Source organism: Pseudophryne corroboree, chromosome 4 (assembly GCF_028390025.1).
Source record: "Pseudophryne corroboree isolate aPseCor3 chromosome 4, aPseCor3.hap2, whole genome shotgun sequence".
Lineage (NCBI taxonomy): Eukaryota > Metazoa > Chordata > Amphibia > Anura > Myobatrachidae > Pseudophryne > Pseudophryne corroboree.
The window spans coordinates 938,682,487-938,708,766 of NC_086447.1; positions in this window are offsets into that span (position 1 = coordinate 938,682,487).

Below are 26,280 nucleotides of genomic sequence, written 5' to 3' on the forward strand. Positions count from 1 at the left end.
GGCGTCCCCCTGCATGTCAGTGTGAATGATCGTAGCTGTACTAAATTTCATTTAGGAATGACCCCCTAAGTCAGTGATGGCTGACCTTGACACTCCAGCTGTTGTTGAACTACACATCCCAGCATGCCCTGCTACATTTTTGCTATTTGGCCATGCTAAAACTGATGCAGGGCATGCTGGGATGTGTAGTTCAACAACAGCTGGAGTGTCAAGGTTAGCCATCACTGCCCTAAGTGCAGCATGCTGCCTGGGGGGTTTGTGTATGGGTGTCTCTCCAGACACGAGATTCAGACATCAGACAAATTGATGTAGCTGAGGTCCGGAACACTCTGAGCCTGATTTGGAGGTGGACCTTCCCATTGCAATCCTTTCTGTTTAGGACCCCACACACTGTATGCAAATGAAGCATTCATTATATTTTAACAATGTATTTCCTAGCAAGAGGTTCAGAGCCCCACATTTACTTTTCTTCCTGTAGCACTTAACATTTCAAAGATAATTCTTCTGCCTCTCATGCGGCCCATTCTCCTGTGACCAGTGGTGGAAGTAAAAATTTTTAAGTGAGGGTGTAGAAAAGGCCGCATTGGAAAATGGGGTGTGGCCTCTCAAAAGGGGGCATGTCCTTAAATGTACTGTACCACGCCGTATACCCTTAATAGTAGGACCTCTTATACTATCTAGTACTGGTACTGCCCCTTTCACATTATGCCACACAGTATGAGCCAAAATTCACATTACGCCACACAGAATGAGCCAAAAATCCCATTACACCACACAGAATGAGCCAAAAATCCCATTACACTACACAGAATGAGCGAAAATTCTCATTATGCCACATGGAATGAGCCAAAATTCACATTACATCACATGGAATGAGCCAAAAATCACATTACGCCACACAGAATGAGCCAAAATTCTCATTATGCCACATGGAATGAGCCAAAATTCACATTACCCCACATGGAATGAGCCAAAATTCACATTACGCCACATGGAATGAGCCAAAATTCACATTACCCCACATGGAATGAGCCAAAATTCACATTACGCCACATGGAATGAGCCAAAATTCACATTACGCCACACGGAATGAGACAAAATTTAGTGACAGCAGGGACAGGGAGAGTGACAGCAGGGACATAGGCACAGAGAGATGACAGAGGGACAGGGAGAGTGACAGCAGGGACATAGGGACAGAGAGATGACAGAGGGACAGGGAAAGTGACAGCAGGAACAGTGAGAGTGACAGAGAGAGGGACAGGAAATACATACAGTAGGGAGAGAGAAAGGCAGCAGGTTAAGATTACCTAATGGACAGTGGTGCGGAGGAGGAGGCTGTGATTGGCGGCGGTGGTACCAAGGAGGAGGCTGTGGTCAGCTGCAGCAATGGTGTGGAGGAGGAGAAGGCTGTGGTTGGCGGCGGCGGTACCGAGGAGGAGGCTGTGGTTAGCTGTAGCGGTGGTGTGGAGGAGGCTGTGGTCGTCGTAGGTGGCGGAACAGATGAGGATGTGGTCGACGGCGACGACTGCTGTGGCCTTCAGTGCAACTCTGGTGCCTCCCCCTGCATCCAGTTCGCCTATCATTTCAAATCTGTTGCGGACCAGCAGCCAATCAGGAGCGGCCGCTCCTCACTGGCTGCCGGTTTGGGGGTCCAATTGGCTCTTGAATAGCGCTAAATTTGGAATGATAGCGGCGGCAGGGGTCTTCAGCGGTCAGTGCTTGAAGTGCCGGTATGCCATACCAGTGTATACCCAGTGGCGGTTCTTGCCACGGGCAAGCGGTACTTTTGCCCGGGGCGTTGCCTTCCGGAGGGCGCCGCACCAGGGCAAGATCCGCCACTGTGCCCCCCGCAGTGCCCTGCTGTGCCCCCCCGCTTTGAAGGGAACCAGACGCGTAGCGTCTAGTTTCCCTTCATTGAGAGGACCTTAGTTGTGCGGTGCGCGATGACGTCATCGCGCACCGCACAGCAAAGGTCCTCTCCATGAAGGGAAACTAGACGCTACGGTCTAGTTTCCCTTCATGTAGAGGACCTTTGCTGTGCGATGCGCGATGACATCATCGCGCACCGCACAGCATAGTGGCACAGACACTAGGGGTCATAATTGACCTCTAGTGTCTATGCTGTTCTATGGGAGAGACGTAGGGGGTCTGCAGCGGTCTGGATCAGGAACGGGGATGGTAAGTATACTTTTTTTTTAATAAATTTTTTTCTTTCAGCATCGTGACCACGCCCCCATTTGAAGCCACGCCCCTATATTTTGCCCGGGGCGCCACAAGACCAAGAACCGGCCCTGTGTATACCGTCCCACTTCGAGCATTGCCTGTGACTGTGTGTGTTGCTGTCAGGGGGTGGGGACACAGACTTACAGAGAGGGGTACCCAGGAATGGAGACAGCTGCTGCACAGACCAATAACCAGGGCAGTGCATATGGGAATTCTGCGTACGATCTATTTTTTAGAACTAAGTAAAAAGTAAAGAAACTGCCAGCAGAAAGTAGCAGCAATAGGAGGAGGGAAAGCACCTCTCAAAGAGGGGGCACCACGGAACATATCCATGAGCTCCCCTCCTCAAGCCAGCTCAGACTTACAAGGTGTTATTCATACCTAGAGATGAGCGGGTTCGGTTTCTCTGAATCCGAACCCGCCCGAACTTCATGGTTTTTTTCACGGGTCCGAGCAGACTCGGATCCTCCCGCCTTGCTCGGTAAACCCGAGCGCGCCCGAACGTCATCATGACGCTGTCGGATTCTCGCGAGACTCGGATTCTATATAAGGAGCCGCGCGTCGCCGCCATTTTCACACGTGCATTGAGATTGATAGTGAGAGGACGTGGCTGGCGTCCTCTCCATTTAGATTATAAGAGAGAGAGATTTACTGGAGCTTAGGACTAGGAGGAGTACTGTAGAAGTGTAGAGAGTGCAGAGAGTTTACTAGTGAGTGACCACCAGACAGTGCAGTTTATTTAATATATCCGTTCTCTGCCTGAAAAAAGCGATACACACAGTGACTCAGTCACATACCATATCTGTGTGCACTGCTCAGGCTCAGCCCAGTGTGCTGCATCATCTATATATATTATATATCTGTCTGACTGCTCAGCTCACACAGCTTATAATTGTGGGGGAGACTGGGGAGCACTGCAGTGCCAGTTATAGGTTATAGCAGGAGCCAGGAGTACATAATATTATATAGTGAGTGACCACCAGACAGTGCAGTTTATTTAATATATCCGTTCTCTGCCTGAAAAAAGCGATACACACAGTGACTCAGTCACATACCATATCTGTGTGCACTGCTCAGGCTCAGCCCAGTGTGCTGCATCATCTATATATATTATATATCTGTCTGACTGCTCAGCTCACACAGCTTATAATTGTGGGGGAGACTGGGGAGCACTGCAGTGCCAGTTATAGGTTATAGCAGGAGCCAGGAGTACATAATATTATATTAAAATTAAACAGTGCACACTTTTGCTGCAGGAGTGCCACTGCCAGTGTGACTGACCAGTGACCTGACCACACTGACCACCAGTATAGTTAGTAGTATACTTATATTGTGATTGCCTGAAAAAGTTAAACACTCGTCGTGTGACTTCACTTGTGTGTTGTTGTTTTTTTTATTCTATAAAAATAAAACTCATTCTGCTGACAGACAGTGTCCAGCAGGTCCGTCATTATATAATATATAATATATACCTGTCCGGCTGCAGTAGTGATATATATATATTTTTTATATCATTTATCATCCAGTCGCAGCAGACACAGTACGGTAGTTCACGGCTGTGGCTACCTCTGTGTCTGCACTCGGCAGGCAGTCCGTCCATAATTGTATACCACCTAACCGTGGTTTTTTTTTCTGCTTTATACATACATACTACTACGACATCTCTTTATCAACCAGTCTATATTAGCAGCAGACACAGTACAGTACGGTAGTTCACGGCTGTGGCTACCTCTGTGTCTGCACTCGGCAGGCAGTCCGTCCATAATTGTATACCACCTAACCGTGGTTTTTTTTTCTTTCTTCTTTATACATACATAGTTACATAGACATCTCTTTATCAACCAGTCTATATTAGCAGCAGACACAGTACAGTACGGTAGTTCACGGCTGTGGCTACCTCTGTGTCTGCACTCGGCAGGCAGTCCGTCCATAATTGTATACCACCTAACCGTGGTTTTTTTTTCTTTCTTCTTTATACATACATAGTTACATAGACATCTCTTTATCAACCAGTCTATATTAGCAGCAGACACAGTACAGTACGGTAGTTCACGGCTGTGGCTACCTCTGTGTCTGCACTCGGCAGGCAGTCCGTCCATAATTGTATACCACCTAACCGTGGTTTTTTTTTCTTTCTTCTTTATACATACATAGTTACATAGACATCTCTTTATCAACCAGTCTATATTAGCAGCAGACACAGTACGGTAGTTCACGGCTGTGGCTACCTCTGTGTCTGCACTCGGCAGGCAGTCCGTCCATAATTGTATACCACCTAACCGTGGTTTTTTTTTCTTTCTTCTTTATACATACATAGTTACATAGACATCTCTTTATCAACCAGTCTATATTAGCAGCAGACACAGTACAGTACGGTAGTTCACGGCTGTGGCTACCTCTGTGTCTGCACTCGGCAGGCAGTCCGTCCATAATTGTATACCACCTAACCGTGGTTTTTTTTTCTTTCTTCTTTATACATACATACTACTACGACATCTCTTTATCAACCAGTCTATATTATTAGCAGCAGACACAGTACAGTACGGTAGTTCACGGCTGTGGCTACCTCTGTGTCTGCACTCGGCAGGCAGTCCGTCCATAATTGTATACCACCTAACCGTGGTTTTTTTTTCTTTCTTCTTTATACATACATAGTTACATAGACATCTCTTTATCAACCAGTCTATATTAGCAGCAGACACAGTACAGTACGGTAGTTCACGGCTGTGGCTACCTCTGTGTCTGCACTCGGCAGGCAGTCCATAATTGTATACTAGTATCCATCTCCATTGTTTACCTGAGGTGCCTTTTAGTTGTGCCTATTAAAATATGGAGAACAAAAATGTTGAGGTTCCAAAATTAGGGAAAGATCAAGATCCACTTCCACCTCGTGTTGAAGCTGCTGCCACTAGTCATGGCCGAGACGATGAAATGCCAGCAACGTCGTCTGCCAAGGCCGATGCCCAATGTCATAGTACAGAGCATGTCAAATCCAAAACACCAAATATCAGAAAAAAAAGGACTCCAAAACCTAAAATAAAATTGTCGGAGGAGAAGCGTAAACTTGCCAATATGCCATTTACGACACGGAGTGGCAAGGAACGGCTGAGGCCCTGGCCTATGTTCATGGCTAGTGGTTCAGCTTCACATGAGGATGGAAGCACTCAGCCTCTCGCTAGAAAAATGAAAAGACTCAAGCTGGCAAAAGCAGCACAGCAAAGAACTGTGCATTCTTCGAAATCCCAAATCCACAAGGAGAGTCCAATTGTGTCGGTTGCGATGCCTGACCTTCCCAACACTGGACGTGAAGAGCATGCGCCTTCCACCATTTGCACGCCCCCTGCAAGTGCTGGAAGGAGCACCCGCAGTCCAGTTCCTGATAGTCAGATTGAAGATGTCAGTGTTGAAGTACACCAGGATGAGGAGGATATGGGTGTTGCTGGCACTGGGGAGGAAATTGACCAGGAGGATTCTGATGGTGAGGTGGTTTGTTTAAGTCAGGCACCCGGGGAGACACCTGTTGTCCGTGGGAGGAATATGGCCGTTGACATGCCAGGTGAAAATACCAAAAAAATCAGCTCTTCGGTGTGGAGGTATTTCACCAGAAATGCGGACAACAGGTGTCAAGCCGTGTGTTCCCTTTGTCAAGCTGTAATAAGTAGGGGTAAGGACGTTAACCACCTCGGAACATCCTCCCTTATACGTCACCTGCAGCGCATTCATAATAAGTCAGTGACAAGTTCAAAAACTTTGGGTGACAGCGGAAGCAGTCCACTGACCAGTAAATCCCTTCCTCTTGTAACCAAGCTCACGCAAACCACCCCACCAACTCCCTCAGTGTCAATTTCCTCCTTCCCCAGGAATGCCAATAGTCCTGCAGGCCATGTCACTGGCAATTCTGACGATTCCTCTCCTGCCTGGGATTCCTCCGATGCATCCTTGCGTGTAACGCCTACTGCTGCTGGCGCTGCTGTTGTTGCTGCTGGGAGTCGATTGTCATCCCAGAGGGGAAGTCGTAAGCCCACTTGTACTACTTCCAGTAAGCAATTGACTGTTCAACAGTCCTTTGCGAGGAAGATGAAATATCACAGCAGTCATCCTGCTGCAAAGCGGATAACTGAGGCCTTGACAACTATGTTGGTGTTAGACGTGCGTCCGGTATCCGCCGTTAGTTCACAGGGAACTAGACAATTTATTGAGGCAGTGTGCCCCCGTTACCAAATACCATCTAGGTTCCACTTCTCTAGGCAGGCGATACCGAGAATGTACACGGACGTCAGAAAAAGACTCACCAGTGTCCTAAAAAATGCAGTTGTACCCAATGTCCACTTAACCACGGACATGTGGACAAGTGGAGCAGGGCAGGGTCAGGACTATATGACTGTGACAGCCCACTGGGTAGATGTATGGACTCCCGCCGCAAGAACAGCAGCGGCGGCACCAGTAGCAGCATCTCGCAAACGCCAACTCTTTCCTAGGCAGGCTACGCTTTGTATCACCGCTTTCCAGAATACGCACACAGCTGAAAACCTCTTACGGCAACTGAGGAAGATCATCGCGGAATGGCTTACCCCAATTGGACTCTCCTGTGGATTTGTGGCATCGGACAACGCCAGCAATATTGTGTGTGCATTAAATATGGGCAAATTCCAGCACGTCCCATGTTTTGCACATACCTTGAATTTGGTGGTGCAGAATTTTTTAAAAAACGACAGGGGCGTGCAAGAGATGCTGTCGGTGGCCAGAAGAATTGCGGGACACTTTCGGCGTACAGGCACCACGTACAGAAGACTGGAGCACCACCAAAAACTACTGAACCTGCCCTGCCATCATCTGAAGCAAGAAGTGGTAACGAGGTGGAATTCAACCCTCTATATGCTTCAGAGGTTGGAGGAGCAGCAAAAGGCCATTCAAGCCTATACAATTGAGCACGATATAGTAGGTGGAATGCACCTGTCTCAAGCGCAGTGGAGAATGATTTCAACGTTGTGCAAGGTTCTGATGCCCTTTGAACTTGCCACACGTGAAGTCAGTTCAGACACTGCCAGCCTGAGTCAGGTCATTCCCCTCATCAGGCTTTTGCAGAAGAAGCTGGAGACATTGAAGGAGGAGCTAACACGGAGCGATTCCGCTAGGCATGTGGGACTTGTGGATGGAGCCCTTAATTCGCTTAACAAGGATTCACGGGTGGTCAATCTGTTGAAATCAGAGCACTACATTTTGGCCACCGTGCTCGATCCTAGATTTAAAGCCTACCTTGGATCTCTCTTTCCGGCAGACACAAGTCTGCTGGGGTTGAAAGACCTGCTGGTGACAAAATTGTCAAGTCAAGCGGAACGCGACCTGTCAACATCTCCTCCTTCACATTCTCCCGCAACTGGGGGTGCGAGGAAAAGGCTCAGAATTCCGAGCCCACCCGCTGGCGGTGATGCAGGGCAGTCTGGAGCGACTGCTGATGCTGACATCTGGTCCGGACTGAAGGACCTGACAACGATTACGGACATGTCGTCTACTGTCACTGCATATGATTCTCTCAACATTGATAGAATGGTGGAGGATTATATGAGTGACCGCATCCAAGTAGGCACGTCACACAGTCCGTACTTATACTGGCAGGAAAAAGAGGCAATTTGGAGGCCCTTGCACAAACTGGCTTTATTCTATCTAAGTTGCCCTCCCACAAGTGTGTACTCCGAAAGAGTGTTTAGTGCCGCTGCTCACCTTGTCAGCAATCGGCGTACGAGGTTACATCCAGAAAATGTGGAGAAGATGATGTTCATTAAAATGAATTATAATCAATTCCTCCGCGGAGACATTGACCAGCAGCAATTGCCTCCACAAAGTACACAGGGAGCTGAGATGGTGGATTCCAGTGGGGACGAATTGATAATCTGTGAGGAGGGGGATGTACACGGTGATATATCGGAGGGTGATGATGAGGTGGACATCTTGCCTCTGTAGAGCCAGTTTGTGCAAGGAGAGATTAATTGCTTCTTTTTTGGGGGGGGTCCAAACCAACCCGTCATATCAGTCACAGTCGTGTGGCAGACCCTGTCACTGAAATGATGGGTTGGTTAAAGTGTGCATGTCCTGTTTTGTTTATACAACATAAGGGTGGGTGGGAGGGCCCAAGGACAATTCCATCTTGCACCTCTTTTTTCTTTTCTTTTTCTTTGCATCATGTGCTGATTGGGGAGGGTTTTTTGGAAGGGACATCCTGCGTGACACTGCAGTGCCACTCCTAAATGGGCCCGGTGTTTGTGTCGGCCACTAGGGTCGCTAATCTTACTCACACAGTCAGCTACCTCATTGCGCCTCTTTTTTTCTTTGCGTCATGTGCTGTTTGGGGAGGGTTTTTTGGAAGGGACATCCTGCGTGACACTGCAGTGCCACTCCTAGATGGGCCCGGTGTTTGTGTCGGCCACTAGGGTCGCTAATCTTACTCACACAGCTACCTCATTGCGCCTCTTTTTTTCTTTGCGTCATGTGCTGTTTGGGGAGGGTTTTTTGGAAGGGACATCCTGCGTGACACTGCAGTGCCACTCCTAGATGGGCCCGGTGTTTGTGTCGGCCACTAGGGTCGCTAATCTTACTCACACAGCTACCTCATTGCGCCTCTTTTTTTCTTTGCGTCATGTGCTGTTTGGGGAGGGTTTTTTGGAAGGGACATCCTGCGTGACACTGCAGTGCCACTCCTAGATGGGCCCGGTGTTTGTGTCGGCCACTAGGGTCGCTTATCTTACTCACACAGCTACCTCATTGCGCCTCTTTTTTTCTTTGCGTCATGTGCTGTTTGGGGAGGGTTTTTTGGAAGGGCCATCCTGCGTGACACTGCAGTGCCACTCCTAGATGGGCCCGGTGTTTGTGTCGGCCTCTAGGGTCGCTTATCTTACTCACACAGCGACCTCGGTGCAAATTTTAGGACTAAAAATAATATTGTGAGGTGTGAGGTATTCAGAATAGACTGAAAATGAGTGTAAATTATGGTTTTTGAGGTTAATAATACTTTGGGATCAAAATGACCCCCAAATTCTATGATTTAAGCTGTTTTTTAGTGTTTTTTGAAAAAAACACCCGAATCCAAAACACACCCGAATCCGACAAAAAAAATTCGGTGAGGTTTTGCCAAAACGCGTTCGAACCCAAAACACGGCCGCGGAACCGAACCCAAAACCAAAACACAAAACCCGAAAAATTTCAGGCGCTCATCTCTATTCATACCCCCTTTTTTTTCACTAGTGATGCGGGTCGCAGCCGGGAGCCTGACACGGGTGCTACTCGGCTGCGAACCGCATCAGAGCCCCCTTTCCCACTGCACTCACCAATCCAGCATATTGCCGGGTTGGTGACGCTGCTGGTGATGCGGCAGGGGCGGCGCTGGGAGATCACATGATCTCCCAGCGTCGCCCTTCCATACACTGTGAACAGGAGCCGTGTCACATCGACACGGCTTCCGTTTACACTGCACAGCTTACCGGGAGCCATTTCCACTCGCAAAAAACACGGGTAAATGCACGCCCCAGTGCATTTACCCGTGTTTTTTGAGCTAGTGGAAAAGGGGTATCAGTGAGCTGCAGACTCACATTGCCAACTGACAGCTGTGCAGTGAGAGGAGGTGGGGCTTCAAGTGGGCAAATGAAAACAGGGGACTCTGAGTTGCAGGAGTTTAAAGTGAAAGACAGCAGCAGCAAGAGGGGGAGGTCCACAGCTCTGCTGGGTCCCGACTTCCAGCCCGAGTCCCTGCATTTAGTTACCCATGCCTCCACATAAATCAGGTGCCCATAGCTGTCCTCACTCCTCAGATTCCTGTGCACACCTGGTACACACACACACACTAACCTTTTTTCCTGTAAGGGTTTCTCTGCTCTTTCCCCAGTCATGGCTGGGCTCCATCGCTGCTGTGCCTGATCCACCTGAGGGCACCCCCGCCTCAGTTCTCTCATCCCAAGACCAGCTGCTGCTGGCTGGTGTCAGCTGCAGCCCGCCTCCTCTCGCCGTACAGAATACACGGAGGAGCTTGAAGTACAGCCACAGCGCTAGAGCAGGGGAGTACGGCTTCCTGGCAAAGCCACAGCAACCCTCAACTCCGCGGTGGCCAGACCATACCGACGTCGAGAAAATGCGGACTGCACATGTCCGGAATGACAGGGGCGGGGCTTGCACGGGCGGCATCATGATGTGGGCGTCATGTAATTTAAATGAGAGCCACCGCGTGGTTGTGGGTATGGGCGGCCGGCATTTAAATAATGACTTCCCCTTCATGATGTTGCCGTGCAGGTCCGCCCCCTGGCAATCCGGACTCGCGCATGCGTAGTCCGCACTTTCAGGGAGTAGGATGAAAAACCGGGAGGACCCGGAGCTTTTGCGGTGCAGCGGGAGGCTCATGTTAAAAACGGGAGCCTCCCGCTAAATGCGGGAGGGTAGGCATCCCTGGTTCAGGGAAGAGGGGTAGGGACTGCTATATAGGTTCAGGGGAGGGGGGAAGGGGGAAGGGGGAAGGGGAAAGTTCCAATACAGCTGAATGAAGTGATTTGTGGTCTGAGGCGTGAGCTTCTTCAGCTGGGGGTAATGAAGCAATGATTGCAGTATACATCGAACAGTCTACAACTGAGGTCAGCTTGTGACCTGTAGTCACTCAGAAACTGTACATCAGAAATGTGCGATCTGTTGTAAAAATTGCGAATGAACCGCCCACCGACCATCAGCATACGCCCACAACACGCCCCTGATCGTAGTTTTTGTGAGTCCAGCCCTTTAGTACGCCCCCTACACGCCTACTTTTCGTAGTGCATATGCAGTTTTTGCTAAGTCTCAAGAAATTTTTTTTGTCTCAGTTTTTGCTATTTAAGTTGCTGAATTTGCGTTTTTACGCTTTTTTTTGCTAATTTTGCTGATTTGCGATCCTTGCTGAATTAGGCCCATAATTATTACAGCAAGGTTTATACAACGCTGGTGATATAATAGAATAATTTTTAATTTATAATTGTACCAGCCAGTAACTCTGTTTATTAATGTGATTATTGACATATGTATGTCTGTGTTTTATAAATATGTGTCATTTGTAAAGCAGAATTAGAATTGCTCATATACCAGCGCTTTTCATTTCCCTGCAGTGACTGACTCTCTGAGGCTGCACTAAGGGTAAGGGAGGGCAAGTGAGGGAGCCTCTACTGCAAGTTCTGCAGTATGTTCCATGGAAGCTCTGTCTTCATATCTGCTCAGTCTTCTGGGGGGAATTAATCTATTTTCTTTTTCTGTGGGAAACAACGGCCGGGATGTAATGGAGTCTGAGTTCAGCGGGCGTGCGGGATGCTAGTAGAACAAGGCTAAACCATACCTAGTACATGATTTCCCCTTTAAAAAAAAGCCAGAGTTCATCCAGTATCCCGCTCAGCCACCGAACTCGAACTTCATTACATCCCACCCAATGTGTGTTCTTTGTTACTGTTGGAGGGGATCCTGTTGGAATGGGGGTTCCACAAATTCTTCTCACACGGTGCTAGTAGACCTGGGGCCGGACCTGGGCTTGATTATAACTTTGTGTATGAATACAGCGGAATATCTACTCTCTACAGCAGTGTTTCTCCCACTCAGCCCTCAGGAACCCCAAAACTCAGCCCCCAGAAACCCCAAAACTCAGCCCCCAGAAACCCCAAAACTCAGCCCCCAGGAACCCCAAAACTCAGCCCCCAGGAGCCACAAAACTCAGCCCTCAGGAACCCCAAAACTCAGCCCTCAGGGACCATCTAGATGTACAAGTCTGTAGGCCTAGTCTGTTATACACAGAACCCTGGGGTGACTTCTTATATCCACAGTAATGTAATGTAGGGGTATATTACACCTTATGATATACACAGAACCCTGGGGGTGACTTCTTATATCCACAGTAATGTAATGTAGGGGTATATTACACCTTATGATATACACAGAATCCTGGGGTGACTTCTTATATCCACAGTACTGTAATGTAGGGGGTATATTACACCTTATATTACACATACAACCCTGGTGTGACTTCTTATATCCACAGTAATGTAATGTAGGGGGTATATTACACCTTATGTTATACACAGAACCCTCGGGTGACTTCTTATATCCACAGTAATGTAATGTAGGGGTATATTACACCTTATGTTATACACAGAACCGTAGGGTGACTTCTAGTATCCATGGTAATGTAATGTAGGGGGTATATTACACCTTATGTTACACACAGAACCCTGGGGTGACTTCTTATATCCACAGTAATGTAATGTAGGGGGTATATTACACACAGAACCCTGGGGTGACTTCTTTATTCACTGTAATGTAATGTAGGGGGTATATTACACCTTATGTTACACACAGAACCCTGGGGTGACTTCTTATAGCCACAGTAATGTAATGTAGGGGGTATATTATACCTTATGTTATACACTGAACCCTGGGGTGACTTCTTATATCCACAGTAATGTAATGTAGGGGGTATATTACACCTTATGTTTTACACAGAACCCTGGGGTGACTTCTTATATCCACAGTAATGTAATGTAGGGGGTATATTACACACAGAACCCTGGGGTGACTTCTTATATTCACTGTAATGTAATGTAGGGGGTATATTACACCTTATGTTACACACAGAACCCTGGGGTGACTTCTTATATCCACAGTAATGTAATGTAGGGGGTATATTACACCTTATGTTTTACACAGAACCCTGGGGTGACTTCTTATAGCCACAGTAATGTAATGTAGGGGGTATATTACACCTTTTGTTATACACAGAACCCTGGGGTGACTTCTTATATCCACAGTACAGTAATGTAGGGGGTATATTACACCTTTTGTTATACACAGAACCCTGGGGTGACTTCTTATATCCACAGTACAGTAATGTAGGGGGTATATTACACCTTTTGTTATACACAGAACCCTGGGGTGACTTCTTATATAAACAGTAATGTAATGTAAGGGTATATTACACCTTATGTTACACAAGATTTCATTACACTTTGTAAGCAATAGAATTTGTGTTTAGCGTTAGCAACGTCTTATGGCGTCATAGTTACCAGTACCAATACCTATATAACACTATGGCAGTGATGTCCTCTGCTCCGCTCTCACCGCTCTCCTCCACGTGCTCCTCAGCAGGTTCCTCCACTTCATCAATGGTGGACAGTGTTGGTGTGAAGCTGTAGCACTGGAACTGTTGGATCCTGCTTCGCCGGTACATGGGCGGGGTCACCATAATTTTCATCAGAATATACGCATGATCCATGTCGGAGAACTCTGTCTCTGTAGGAGTAACAGGATCCTGCCCTCTGACCGGTGCCGCAATATACACATCATCATCCGCCTCATCATCACCACAGCACCTACTGCCACAGCAACCCATGATGCCTCTTACCACAAGCTCCCAACAAGGAGTGATCCCAAAGCCAAGTAGCTGAGAGAATGTGATCAGCCTGTGACATCATAGTGACCAGTAACGCATTGTGACATCATCAGCATCTACCATATGTGAGCTGGCCTGATACCCAGGGATTGTAATGACAATAAGTTTCTACCAGCGCTGACCAGTGACAGGACCAGCACCATTACTCAGTGCTGCCTATAGTCACTGACCAATCTGCCTCCCTTGGAGATATAAGTAACAAGCTGAGTCCCTCAGTGATGCTGAACGTACCCAAGTAGCACAATAAATACACCGTGAGATGCCGCCAAACTGACGCTAATCTGCTGCTTTTCTTATAACATAAATGTATTATTGGAACAATAAATGTAACAAAGTATCAGACACAAATTCTGACAATGACAAGGTGGGTAATTCAGATCTGATCGCTGCTGTGCGTTTTCGCCCAGCGGGCGATCAGATCCGAACTGTACATGCGTATGCACCGCAATGTGCCAGTGCGTCGCACAACAGCGACAGGTATCAGCGCCTAGCAATGGGATGGTGCAAAAAATCCGAACGCACGGGCGTTCGCAAGGTGATTGACAGGAAGAGGTCATTTGTGGTGGCAACTGACCGTTTTCCAGGAGAGTCCGGAAAAGAACAGGCGGGTTCAGGCGTTTTCAGGGAGGGTGTGTGACGTCAGCTCCGGCCCGATCAGCCTCATCTCATCGCACTGGAAGAGTACGTCCTGGGCTGCGTACACACTGCACAAACTGATTTTTTTGTGCAGCTCTGCAACACAAGCGATCGCACACTTGCACAGTGATTATACACTCCCGCCTGTTGGCGGCGATTATCTGATCGCAGGGCAGCAAAAAACGCAGCCCAGCGATCAGATCTGAATTACCCCCAAAGTTTGCTGAGGTTCATGATTTCGACAGAGATTACCCATATTCTTATAGCGCCAATCATTTACAGGGTAATACCAGCCTGGTTTCACCGTGTAGATGATCGCCGCTTTAAAAATATGGGTAATCTCGGGCGAATTCCCGGACCTCAGCAAACTCGGACCCTATTACATTTGCCCCAAAGTGTAGGAGGAAGGCGCTCACCAAAGCAGCAGCATTTCTAAATGTTTTAATGGCTTACTTGACGCCTCTGCAACGTTTCAATCCATACAGACCTTTGTCAGGCTTACAACTACGAGGGGAATCCAATTACAGGTGAAGAAACATTGGGCATGTAATACATCCGTTTTTCCTGATTTTTCTCAATGTTTCACCTGGATTTTTTTTACAGGCTAACGAATTTGGTCACCTGTAAAAAAAATACATTATCTCCCGATAACGCACAGCCTCGGTGACACCTGGGTGTTTTCGGATGAAAACGGGGCAGTCTCTGGAAATGTGGATTTGCCTGCCTGAAGCAGGTGACACAAAAGCAAAAAATCCAGCGCGAGCCGCGGCTTTACAGGGTTAATTGGATATCCCCCGGCGAGACAATTAACCGCGACTTGTTGGATACCCCACTAAGTACATACACAGTTACAGAGAACCAACATCCAAAGGAGGCGTAACTTACCTCTCCTATACATATACTGCCACGCAGCTTGTACCATGTACAGACCTACCCCCATCACTGTGTCCAGCCCCTGTGTTCCAAGCTGTATTGGCGCTATTCTGTATGTCCCTGCCACCGAAGGGCCGGGTAGCCCAGCAGGAAACCACCTGCCGGGGTCACTGACTTAGTCAAAGGCTCCACACAGATGCCCCCGCTGCCCCACCGCTGTCCAATGCCACTCCCTACAGAGAAGAAGGTGATCCCCTTTTCATATAGTATGTATATAAATATATATATATATATATAGTGTGTGTGTGTGTGTGTGTGTGTGTGTGTGTGTGTGTGTGTGTCAATTAGTATTATATACAGGTGAAAGTCAGAAAATTAGAATATTGTGCAAAAGTTCATTTATTTCAGTAATTCAACTTGAACGGTGAAAGTAATATATTATATAGAGTCATTACATACAAAGTGAGATATTTCAGCCTTTGTTTGTTATAATTGTGATGATTGTGGTTTACAGTTTAAGAAAACCCCAAATCCAAAATCTCAGGAAATTAGAATATTACATAAAATCAATAAAAAAAGGATTTTACATACAGAAATGTTGGCCCTCTGAAAAGTATAATCATGCCTATGTACTCAGTACTTGGGGCCTAATTCAGATGTGATCGCTCGCTAGCTATTTTTTGCAGCGCTGCGAACAGATAGTCGCCACCTATAGGGGAGTGTATTTTAGCTTTGCAAGTGTGCGAACACTTGTACAGCCGCCCTGTACAAAAACAGTTTGTGCAGTTTCTGATTAGCTCTGACCTTACTCAGCCGCTGCGATCACTTCAGCCTGTCCGGGGCCGGAATTGACGTCAGACACCCGCCCTGCAAACGCTTGGACACGCCTGCGTTTTTCCAAACACTCTCCGAAAACGGTCAGTTGCCACCCACAAACGCCCTCTTCCTGTCAATCTCCTTGCGATCGGCTGTGCAAATGGTTGGTTTCTTCGCTAGAACCAGTGCACAGGAACGATCCGCTTTGTACAAGTACGACGCGCCTGCGCATTGCGGTGCATACGCATGCGCAGTAGTTACCTGATCGCTGCGCAGCAAAAAACGCTAGCGAGCGAACAGATCTGAATTAGGCCCTTGGTTTGGGCCCCTTTTGCATGAATTAATGCCTCAATGCGGCGTGGCATGGATTCTATCAGCCGGTGGCACTGCTGAGATGTTATGGAAGACCAGGATGCTTCAATAGCGGCCTTCAGCTCTTCTGCATTGCTCCGTCTCATGTCTCTCATCTTTCTCTTGGCAATGCCCCATAGATCCTAAAGGGCAGACTGGCTGGTCCATGTGGTTCTTATCTGCAGTAGAATTCTGTGTTTCTATGTATATAGGGGGGTCATTTCGAGTTGTTTGCTCGTTGCCGATTTTCGCAACAGAGCGATTAAGGCAAAAATGCGCATGCGCATGGTACGCAGTGCGCATGCGCTAAGTATTTTAGCACAAAACTTAGTAGATTTACTCACGTCCGAACTAAGAATTTTCATCGTTAAAGTGATCGGAGTGTGATTGACAGGAAGTGGGTGTTTCTGGGCGGAAACTGCCCGTTTTCTGGGAGTGTGCGGAAAAACGCAGGCGTGCCAGGATAAAACGCGGGAGTGTCTGGAGAAACGGGGGAGTGGCTGGCCAAACGCAGGGCGTGTTTGCGACGTCAAACCAGGAACGAAACGGGCTGAGCTGATCGCATTGTAGGACTAAGTCTGGAGCTACTCAGAAACTGCAAGGAATTATTTAATCGCAATTCTGCTAAGCTAAGATACACTCCCACAGGGCAGCGGCCTAGCATGTGTAATGCTGCTAAAAGCAGCTAGCGAGCGAACAACTCGGAATGACCCCCATTGCAAGAACATATCTGTGAATTCAGCTGTACGGTAAGTGCGGTATATACTTGCACTTACTCGTGGGGTGAGATCTTCTCCCCTAATTGAATTCAGCGCTATGAATAGAGGTTGTGTGATCCTCTGCAGCAGTCACAGAAAGGGTTAATCTCTGCAGCTTGTCACTCACATTACATTGTTGCATTGTTCTGCAGAAGTGGAGCTGGGAGCTGTAACCCACAGACCAGCTGCAATACCCCCTAGACCAGAGGATCTCACACTGTGTACCATGGGGGGACTCAGGACACGTGCAGGGGGGGGCTGGGTGGTGTCCAGGACCAATTCACATTATGTATAGTCAGTGTTATAGGCAAAACCAGAGCTGGTAACTGCTAATCATAATGTGTGCACAGACAGGAGCAAATCTTCTCCCACCATATAACTGAAGCATTATATATATATATATATATATATATATGTGTGTATGTATGTGTATGTATATATATATATATATATATGTGTATATATATGTGTATGTGTGTATATATATATATATATATATATATATATATATAATGTGTGTTTTTAGAGCCACTCTGCCAAATCAAGGGGGATTGCAGGGGGCCCCAGAGATATCGGTGTACCTGGCCCCAGAATTTCTCTTGCCTGCCCTGCTGCACTCCACCATCGGACGCCCATTGTCTGTGCTCCTGCACTCCACCATCGGATGCCCATTGTCTGCTCCTGCACTCCACCATCGGACGCCCATTGCCTGTTCTCCTGCACTCCACCTATGGCAGACGCAGTGCCTCCATCTCTGTGGAAATGGCGATGTGCGTGAGAACGCAGCTGCCATCACTGACACTCACATGACACGTCCACATGGTGGAGATTTTTCGTGTTCACTTAGGGCCGTCTCCCAGTCACCGCTCATTTCTGATCCCCCTGACCCCTGACACCATAGCACTCGGGTCACGCATGCACCATAGGAATATCCGGGAGCACCAGCATTTGTCTCAGTTACGTCCATCTCTGAATCGGGTCACGTGTGTGCAGCGTTTGGCAGGCACGGTACGGCCACACACTGATCATCGCGCTCTCGCTCCTCCCCCATTCCAGGTATCGTCTGCAGTAAGCGTGTAGTCTCTGGCCGCCATTACGGATATACTTCAGCCCAAGCTCTGAGCGCTGAGGGAGGGGGTCTGCCCAGCAGGAACACAGACCATAGAGTAGGACTCCCGGGGATGGACATTGGGGCTAATTCAGCTTTTTATGCAATGGCGGATGATCACGCAATGGAGTGATTATCGCAGACTGCGCATGTGCTGCGTCAAGGTGCCGCTGTGATCCCTCTTCAGTTCAATGGGAGTGGTTACATAAAACGCAGGTGTGTCATGGACATTTTTGCAGCGTGTATCTGCCGTCAGCTGTGAGCTATTGTGTGCTACAACATGGCACCTGCGTCTGTACTGCGGTGTCCAGTCTGCGTTCCCGTAGCCTCAATGGTCTTTGTTTTGGCGTGTAGGCCGTGAATGTGTACGCAATTGTGGCGAGTTGCGATGAGTCCGGCGGGCGTCTCTTTTGGGCGGCAGCTTCACTTGCTCACACTAGCAGCTCCGTAGCCTAGAGAATCGCACATGCGTCTGCGTACAGACATGAATTAGTCCATACAGTACATCCTGGATCCAGTACATTTTATAAATGCCGATAGACCGCTGGAGTACACTATAAGCATAAGATATGGACGAGGTGTTGGACAGTGTGCGCTACTTACTGTACTACACAATGCACAATGAGGAGAGCATCACTTACAGTAGGGAGCATGCTGCTCCTTATAGTACATACTGTAAGCGCGCTGTGCTATTGTCATGCACAGAATAACGCGGTATGAGCAATGGCGGCTGCGGCTGAACTCTGCGGTGACAGAGCGGCGATAGCAGGGGAGGGAATTACATATGTGAGGCAGAACAGTCCCTGTCTTTAATTAAAAGTGCTATTGATTTTTTTGGCTTTTAATGACAGTCTAGTCTGTGCCTCACATTGTTAGTCAGCGAGGGCTGAAGCCGTGAAACAAAGGGCATTTATACAACACTTAACACAAAATTATGACTGATTAAAAAGTAATTAATCACAATAACGGTGTCATCGCGCACAATGACAAATTCCGGGGGCTCCAGATTGCTCAGTCTAATCTATACCATAACCATTCTAACGTGCAACACATATATACTTATTACATGCTCAGAACATGTGCAACACATATATTACTTATTACATGCTCAGAACATGTGTAACGCATATATACTTATTACATGCTCAGAACATGTGTAACGCATATATACTTATTACATGCTCAGAACATGTGTAACACATATATTACTTATTACATGCTCAGAACATGTGCAACACATATATTACTTATTACATGCTCAGAACATGTGTAACACATATATTACTTATTACATGCTCAGAACATGTGTAACACACACATATATATATATATATATATATATATATATACTTATTACATGCTCAGAACATGTGTAACACATATATTACTTATTATTACATGCTCAGAACATGTGTAACACATATATTACTTATTACATGCTCAGAACATGTGTAACACATATATTACTTATTACATGCTCAGAACATGTGTAACACATATATTACTTATTACATGCTCAGAACATGTGTAACACACACATATATATATATATATATATATATATATATATATATATACTTATTACATGCTCAGAACATGTGTAACACATATATATACTTATTACATGCTCAGAACATGTGTAACGCATATATACTTATTACATGCTCAGAACATGTGTAACACATATATTACTTATTACATGCTCAGAACATGTGTAACACATATATTACTTATTACTAGAGATGTGTGGCGGGCACTTTTCGTGTTTTGGTTTTAGTTCTAATTCCATTTTCGTATTTTGGTTTTGGATCTGGATGATTTTTGAAAAAAACATAAAAACAGATAAAATCACAGAATTTGGGGGTCATTTTGATCCCATAGTATTATTAACCTCAATAACAATCATTTCCACTCATTTCCAGTCTATTCTGAACACTTCACACCTCACAATATTGTTTTTAGGCTTAAAATTTGCACCGAGGTCGCTGGATGACTAAGCTAAGCGACCCAAGTGGCCGACACAAACACCTGGCCCATCTAGGAGTGGCACTGCAGTGTCAGACAGGATGGCACTTCAAAAAATAGTCCCCAAACAGCACATGATGCAAATAAGAAAAAGAGGCGCACCAAGGTCGCTGTGTGACTAAGCTAAGCGACACAAGTGGCCGACACAAACACCTGGCCCATCTAGGAGTGGCACTGCAGTGTCAGGCAGGATGACACTTCAAAAAAATAGTCCCCAAACAGCACATGATGCAAAGAAAAAAAGAGGTGCACCAAGGTCGCTGGATGGCTAAGCTAAGCGACACAAGTGGCCGACACAAACACCTGGCCCATCTAGGATTGGCACTGCAGTGTCAGACAGGATGGCCCTTCCAAAAAACCCTCCCCAAACAGCACATGATGGAAATAAGAAAAAGAGGTGCACCAAGGTGGCTGTGTGACTAAGCTAAGCGACCCAAGTGGCCGACACAAACAACATGGGACGTGCTGGAATTTGCCCAGATGTAATACACGCACAATATTGGTGGCACAGGAGAGTGTACCTATAAAACACACACACACACACACACACACACACACACACACACACACGGCAAAGCTTGTAAAATTAATTTGGATAATAACCCTTTTATTTGGAGCTATTATAATAATACTATGTGATTCATCCCGCCCTACGGGCGCTCTTCACACTGTCATAAACAGCAGCGTATACCACTGTGACTGCCTCGTCACTGGAATGACTGATGGACAGGACACTACCACTGGTCTGATACAGCACAACAGGTTATTGTTATAATTATTATACTGCAGCAGTGGACATATAGCAGCAGCGTATATCGTCACTGGAATTACTGATGGACAGGACACTACCACTGGTCTGATGCAGCACAACACAGCACCACTTTATACAGCTACACTGGATATATGGCAGCAGAGGACACCAACACTGTGACTGGCTGGACTGATGCAGCACAATACACTGAGTGACTATACTGGACTGGACTGAGCAGCACAACACAGCACAAGAGTCGCCACCCCACTTTCCCGCCCCCACACAGACACTGAACACTGAGGACACGTCCTCTCTATACACTCTCCGAGACTGGAGTGAAAATGGCTGCGACGCGCGGCTCCTTATATTGAATCCAAATCCCGCGAGAATCCGACAGCGGGATGATGACGTTTTGCCTCGTTCGGGTTTCCGAGTCAGGTGGGAAAACCCGAGCCTGGCTCGGAACCGAACTCTGTAGGCAAAGTCCGGTAGGGTTTGGTTCTCTGAGAACCAAACCCGCTCATCTCTAGTGAAAATTACTATAAAATAACCGCATATCTGTCATTCTACGCTAAGCCTCACGCTGCTCTTCATTTAGCATTTCCTTGCATACTGCCCTTATATACTGTCCCTGTATACTGTCCTTGCATACTGCCCTTGAATACTGCCCTTATATAATGTCCTTGTATGCTGTCCTTGCATACTGTCCTTGCATACTATCCTTGTATACTAAGCTAAACAAAAGGTTTTGAAACCGCACTGGACCTGTGGAAAGTAGCCACAGATAATTTCAACTCTCTAGGAGTTACTCAGTAATGTCTAGACCAACATAAAGGCTCAATTAGTGTGATACCTATTACCTATGGCACTGGGTTGTTGGTGCTCCCAGGAAATTAGTTCAACAAACTGGATAGGGTAGACCTGCAAGTGAGCAAGACAAAAGAAGACTAAAAGTCTGACCCGGGGCACGCTTTCTGTATCTATAGATTTAAAATGTAACTTTTATTATTACTTGATAAAACTGTAAGTTACACAAAATCACTAGGTAATAGTATAAGACAATATTAATACATAAATATTAGGCCACAAGGCCATTCATGGAAATATATTGAAAAGTAAGTTCTGACTAATGTGGCAGACCTTTCTCTGCCATGAGCGAAAATATTAATCGGTAATAATGCTCTAAGTTTTCATGTGGTGAAAACGCCTATAGCACATACCAGTGATACCATATATAGGTGTGCTGGTTCACCACATAAATTGGCGAGCACCAATGTTTAAATTATATTCTCTCCCACGGTCTATAACCAGATTGCCACAATAATAGGGAGAGTGAGCTTCACTGTGCGCGATTTCAAACCACTAGATTTGATTTCAAAAACATCCGCACACAATTCGTGTATGTTACATGTCATGAATGCAGGTGAGGTTGAAATCAAGCAATATCAAACCTATCCACATCTGTAGAGGGTTTTCATCATCATTTATGTGGATTTTATATGCACCTCAAACCTCCATTCAGAATTCATATCAAACTGCACCATATAATATAAATAAATAGATTATACTGCATGTCATTCACAATCAATTTCATCCCTGTGTGGGGTTTTGTATGTGCTTCAAACCCCAATTGTGAATAGGTAGAGCCGTAGGCCTCCTTCATGGAGAGCGCAGGTCAGCAGAAAATAATGCACAGTTTATCATTTGTGTGGGGTTTGTATGTACTTCAGACCGTCATTCAGAATTTGTATCCATCTGCCCAGTATATTGTAGATAAATAGAGAGCGCTACATATCATTCATAATCAATTTCAGTTCAGAATTCATATCAATCTATACACCACGATATAAATAAATGGATAACATTGTATGTCATTCATAATTGATTTCATCACTGTGTAGAGTTAGAGAGCGCTACATGTCATTCATAATCAATTTCAGTTCAGAATTCATATCAATCTATACACCACAATATGAGAAAAATGAATAGCATTGCATGTCATTCATAATTAATTTCATCACTGTGTAGAGTTTGTATGTGCTTCAAACCCCAATTGTGAATAGGTAGAGCCGTAGGCCTCCTTCATGGAGAGCGCAGGTCAGCAGAAAATAATGCGCAGTTTATCATTTGTGTGGGGTTTGTATGTACTTCAGACCGTCATTCAGAATTTGTATCCATCTGCCCAGTATATTGTAGATAAATAGAGAGCGCTACATATCATTCATAATAAATTTCAGTTCAGAATTCATATCAATCTATACACCACGATATAAATAAATGGATAACATTGTATGTCATTCATAATTGATTTCATCACTGTGTAGAGTTAGAGAGCGCTACATGTCATTCATAATCAATTTCAGTTCAGAATTCATATCAATCTATACACCACAATATGAGAAAAATGAATAGCATTGCATGTCATTCATAATTAATTTCATCACTGTGTAGAGTTTGTATGTGCTTCAAACCACAGTTGTAAATCAGTAAAACAGTGGACTTTCTTCATGGAGAGTACAACTCAGCCGGAGATAATGCACAATTTTGAGTACCCAATATCAATATTTTGGATTCAGCATTTAAAGTAATTCACAATTTTTTGGGGGAATAAAATAGAAAAGAATACCGGAGTATTTGGAAGGTACAGACCTTCTGCTGTCTCAACATCTGCTTAGAGCATCGAATGTCGGGATGAGACAGGTCTGTCCCCTTCACCACGGTATTGAATAAGAAAAATAGAGGTACCCACTTCTGCTTTTCCAATCTTGCTGCTCAGAGCTCTCTGTTGCTCAAAATATTGCAGAGTATCCCGGCTTCTGGAATGAGAGAGTGCGTACATAGAAAAGAGATCACACAGTTATTGAATTTAGGTAGAATAAGGAGGATAGAATTTAGTACCGGGGTACTTGAAGGGTAAGACCTTCTGCTGTCCCAATATCTGCTACTGGCATCGGATATCGGGATGAGAGGGGCCCGTTCCCTTCACTTCGGTATGAAATAGGAAAAGTAGAGGTCTCACTTCTGCTTTTCCAATATTGCTGCTCAGAACTCTCTGTTGCTACATAACATTGCAGAGTAGCCAGCTGCTGGAATGAGAGAGTGAGTACCTATAGAAATAAGATGAATAGAGAGCTATATAAGATGAAATGATTCTGCAAGTCTCTCTATGTTAAAGTATAGGGAATTGTCTAATAGACCATATTTATACTGCTGAGTTGTAAAGTTTGGCACAGAAAATATACTATGACCATAATTAATCTGAATATATGTGGTACCTGTGGTGCACCAGTCTGAAATTTGCTATTTGCTACAATACTACCATGCAGTATTTATATTTACCACATATTACCCAATACACAAATGTAGGACATGAGGTGGAATCTACTACAAAATATGTACTGTAACCACATCAATGAGAAAATATATAATATAAATGTGGTGCACCGGACTAAAATTGCTGCTGGCTATAATACTGCCATGCAGTGTCTGGCACTACTTATCTGTGGGTAAAGGGCTGGTGTGGTAGCAATAACAAGCATCTGATGGTCTGCGCGCGCTGGGAAGCCTCCGGCGTCCAGGGTCCGCAACCGGAAGCCTTACAACTCAGCAGTATAAATATGGTCTATTAGACAATTCCCTATACTTTAACATAGAGAGACTTGCAGAATCATTTCATCTTATATAGCTCTCTATTCATCTTATTTATATAGGTACTCACTCTCTCATTTCAGCAGCCGGCTACTCTGCAATGTTATGTAGCAACAGAGGGCTCTGAGCAGCAATATTGGAAAAGCAGAAGTGAGACCTCTACTTTTCCTATTTCATACCGAAGTGAAGGGAACGGGCCCCTCTCATCCCGATATCCGATGCCAGTAGCAGATATTGGGACAGCAGAAGGTCTTACCCTTCAAGTACCCCGGTACTAAATTCTATCCTCCTAATTCTACCTAAATTCAATAACTGTGTGATCTCTTTTCTATATACGCACTCTCTCATTCCAGCAGCCGGGATACTCTGCAATATTTTGAGCAACAGAGAGCTCTGAGCAGCAAGATTGGAAAAGCAGAAGTGGGTACCTCTATTTTTCTTATTCAATACCGTGGTGAAGGGGACAGGCCTGTCTCATCCCGACATTCGATGCTCTAAGCAGATGTTGAGACAGCAGAAGGTCTGTACCTTCCAAATACTCCGGTATTCTTTTCTATTTTATTCAAAAAAAAATTGTGAATTACATTAAATGCTGAATCCAAAATATTGATATTGGGTACTCAAAATTGTGCATTATCTCCGGCTGAGTTGTACTCTCCATGAAGGAAGTCCACTGTTTTACTGATTTACAACTGTGGTTTGAAGCACATACAAACTCTACACAGTGATGAAATTAATTATGAATGACATGCAATGCTATTCATTTTTCTCATATTGTGGTGTATAGATTGATATGAATTCTGAACTGAAATTGATTATGAATGATATGTAGCGCTCTCTATCTACAATATACTGTGCAGATGGATACAAATTCTGAATGACGGTCTGAAGTACATACAAACCCCACACACATGATAAACTGTGCATTATTTTCTGCTGAGCTGCACTCTCCATGAAGGAGGCCTACGGCTCTACCTATTCACAATTGGCATTTGAAGCACATACAAAACCCCACACAGGGATGAAATTGATTGTGAATGACATGCAGTATAATCTATTTATTTATATTATATGGTGAAGTTTGATATGAATTCTGAATGGAGGTTTGAGGTGCATATAAAATCCACATAAATGATGATGAAAACCCTCTACAGATGTGGATAGGTCTGATATTGCTTGATTTCAACCTCGCCTGCATTCATGACATGTAACATACACGAATTGTGTGCGGATGTTTTTGAAATCAAATCTGGTGGTTTGAAATCGCGCACCGTGAAGCTCACTCTCCCTATTATTGTGGCAATCTGGTTATAGACCGTGGGAGAGAATATAATTTAAACATTGGTGCTCGCCAATTTATGTGGTGAACCAGCACACCTATATATGGTATCACTGGTATGTGCTATAGGCGTTTTCACCACATGAAAACTTAGAGCATTATTACCGATTAATATTTTCGCTCATGGCAGAGAAAGGTCTGCCACATTAGTCAGAACTTACTTTTCAATATATTCCCATGAATGGCCTTGTGGCCTAATATTTATGTCTTAATATTGTCTTATACTATTACCTAGTGATTTTGTGTAACTTACAGTTTTATCAAGTAATAATAAAAGTTACATTTTAAATCTATAGATACAGAAAGCGTGCCCCG